Raw genomic sequence first — 3,635 nt, forward strand, 5'->3', positions numbered from 1 at the left:
CCTTCCATGAGAGATTTGGATGATTTCTCCATGAAGGATTATAGGTGTTTCCATAGGGTTCTCCCATGTAATTCACCTCTTCTATTGAAGGGTTCTCAGGATCATAAGCTTCTTCTTCAGATGAAGCTTCCTTAGTACTGCTTGGTGCATTTTGCATTCCATACAGACTTTGAGAAATCATATTGACTTGTTGAGTCAATATTTTATTCTGAGCCAGTATGGCACTCAGAGTGTCAATCTCAAGAACTCCTTTTTTCTGATTGGTCCCATTGTTCACAGAATTCCTTTCAGAAGTGTACATGAATTGGTTATTTGCAACCATTTCAATCAGCTCTTGAGCTTCTGTAGGCGTCTTCTTCAGATGAAGAGATCCTCCAGCAGAGCTATCCAAAGACATCTTGGATAGTTCAGAGAGACCATCATAGAGAATTCCAATGATGCTCCATTCAGAAAGCATATCAGTGGGACACTTTCTGATTAATTGTTTGTATCTTTCCCAAGCTTCATAGAGGGATTCTCCTTCCTTCTGTCTGAAGGTTTGGACTTCCACTCTAAGCTTACTCAATTTTTGAGGTGGAAAGAACTTTGCCAAGAAGGCATTGACTAGCTTTTCCCAAGAGTTCAGGCTTTCTTTAGGTTGTGAGTCCAACCATATTCTAGCTCTGTCTCTTACAGCAAAAGGGAATAGCATAAGTCTGTAGACCTCAGGGTCAACCCTATTAGTCTTGACAGTGTCACAGATTTGCAAGAACTCAGCTAAAAACTGATGAGGATCTTCCAATGGAAGTCCATGGAACTTGCAATTCTGTTGCATTAGAGAAACTAATTGAGGCTTAAGCTCAAAGTTGTTTGCTCCAATGGCAGGGATAGAGATGCTTCTCCCATAGAAGTCAGGAGTAGGTGCAGTAAAGTCACCCAGCACCTTCCTTGCATTGTTGGCATTGTTGTTGTTTTTGGCTGCCATGGGTTCTTCTTCTTTGAAGATTTCTGTTAGGTCCTCTACAGAGAGTTGTGCCTTGGCTTCTCTTAGCTTTCGCTTCAAGGTCCTTTCAGGTTCAGGAACAGCCTCAACAAGAATGCTTTTGTCCTTGCTCCTGCTCATAAGAAAGAGAAGAGAACAAGAAAATGTGGAATCCTCTATGTCACAGTATAGAGATTCCTTGAGGTGTCAGAGGAAAGGAAAAATAGAAGGCAGAAGTATAAAATTCGAACTTATCAAAGAAGATGGAGTTCGAATTTTGCATTAAGGAATAGTGTTAGTCCATAAATAGAAGGATGTGAGAAGAGGGGAAGTAATTTTCGAAAATCAAGTAAAAGATTTTGAAAACATTTTGAAAAACACTAATTGATTTTCGAAAATAAAAGTGGGAAAGAAATCAAGTGATTTTTGAAAAAGAATTTGAAATTAGAAATCAAAAAGATTTAATTGAAAGTTATTTTGAAAAAGATGTGGTTAAGAAGATATGATTGGTTTTAAAAAGATGTGATTGAGAAGATATGATTTGAAAAACATTTTAAAAATTTGATTTTGAAAATTAATGACTTGGCTATCAAGAAAAGATATGATTCAAACATTAAACCTTTCTCAACAGAAAAGGCAACATACTTGAAATGTTGAATCAAATCATTAATTGATAGCAAGTATCTTTGAAAATAGAAAGAAATTGAATTTGAAAAAGATTTGATTTTGAAAAGATTTTGAAAACTTGAAAAAATTTGCATTGAAAACAAAATCTTCCCTCTTGTGCCATCCTGGCGTTAAACGCCCAGAATGGTGCACATTCTGCCGTTTAACGCCCAAAACTCTACCCTTTTGGGCGTTAAACGCCCAACCAGGCACCCTGGCTGGCGTTTAAACGCCAGTCTGTCCTTCTTCACTGGGCGTTTTGAATGCCCAGCGTTTTCTGTGTAATTCCTCTGCTGTATGTTCTGAATCTTCAATTCTCTGTATTATTGACTTGAAAAGACACAAATTGAAAATATTTTTGGATTTTTAATAGTGAGGAATAATCAAAATGCAACTAAAATCAAATAATAATGCATGCAAGACACCAAACTTAGCAATTTGTATACTACTGACACTAATGAGAATGCATATGAGACACATAACCACTCAAGTCAAGAGGAATTAAAGATCAGAGTGATGAAATCATCAAGAACATCTTGAAGATCACTAAGACACATGAATGAATGCAAGAAAAACAGAAACATGCAATTGACACCAAACTTAAAATGAGAATAGAGTCTCAACAGGAAAAATATTTTTGGTTTTTATGATTTTGTAAATTTTTTTTTTGCTTTTTCGAAAATTAAGTGGAAAAAGAAAATGAAGGTATCAAAATTCTTAATGAGAATTCCAGGAATCATGCAATGTTAGTCTAAAGCTTCAGTCTAAAGGAATTAGACATGGCTGAACAAGCTTCAGCAGGACATTGCATTCAAGAGCTAAATTGATGAAAATCAATCAGCTTTGGTGATGATAAGAACATCACCTTGAAACACTAGAATTCATTCTTAAGAACTCTGAAGAAAAAAAATACCTAATCTAAGCAACAAGATGAACCGTCAGTTGTCCATACTCGAACAATCCCCGGCAACGGCGCCAAAAACTTGGTGGACGAAATTGTGATCACTACAACTTCGCACAACTAACCAGCAAGTGTACTGGGTCATCCAAGTAATAAACCTTACGCGAGTAAGGGTCGATCCCACAGAGATTGTTGGTATGAAGCAAGCTATGGTCACCTTGTAAATCTTAGTCAGGCAAACTCAAATGGATAATGGTGATATACGAATAAAACATAAAGATAAAGATAGGGATACTTATGTAATTCATTGGTAGGAATTTCAGATAAGCGTATGAAGATGCTTATCCCTTCCGTTTCTCTGCTTTCCTACTGTCTTCATCCAATCCTTCTTACTCCTTTCCATGGCAAGCTTATGCAAGGGTTTCACCGTTGTCAGTGGCTACCTCCCATCCTCTCAGTGGAAATGTTAAACGCACCCTGTCACGGCACGGCTATCCATCTGTCGGTTCTCAATCAGGCCGGAATAGAATCCAGTGATTCTTTTGCGTCTGTCACTAACGCCCCACCTTCAGGAGTTTGAAGCTCGTCACAGTCATTTAATCATTGAATCCTACTCAGAATACCACAGACAAGGTTAGACCTTCCGAATTCTCTTGAATGCCGCCATCATTTCTAGCCTATACCACGAAGACTCTGATCTCACGGAAAGGCTGGCTCGGTTGTCAGGCGAGCACTCGGTTGTCAGGCGATCAACCATGCATCGTGTATCAGGAATCCAAGAGATATTCACCCAATCTAAGGTAGAACGAAGGTGGTTGTCAGGCACACGTTCATAGGTGAGAATGATGATGAGTGTCACGGATCATCACATTCATCAAGTTGAAGAACAAGTGATATCTTGGAACAAGAACAAGCGGAATTGAATAGAAGAACAATAGTAATTGCATTAATACTCGAGGTACAGCAGAGCTCCACACCTTAATCTATGGTGTGTAGAAACTCCACCGTTGAAAATACATAAGAACAAGGTCTAGGCATGGCCGTGAGGCCAGCCTCCCAATGATCTAAGAACTAGATGTCCAAAGATGATCAAAGGATCTAAAAATA

At 38.3% G+C, this 3,635-nt stretch overlaps 1 non-coding gene across 1 annotated transcript; it reads left to right on the forward strand.

The window, feature by feature from the left end:
- The first annotated feature begins 451 nt into the window (after positions 1-451).
- LOC112713556 (small nucleolar RNA R71) lies at positions 452-559 on the forward strand. Its single transcript, XR_003158527.1, has one exon. It is a non-coding gene; the product is annotated as a small nucleolar RNA R71 (small nucleolar RNA).
- Positions 560-3,635: the final 3,076 nt, after the last annotated feature.

This window comes from Arachis hypogaea, chromosome 9 (assembly GCF_003086295.3).
Source record: "Arachis hypogaea cultivar Tifrunner chromosome 9, arahy.Tifrunner.gnm2.J5K5, whole genome shotgun sequence".
NCBI lineage: Eukaryota > Viridiplantae > Streptophyta > Magnoliopsida > Fabales > Fabaceae > Arachis > Arachis hypogaea.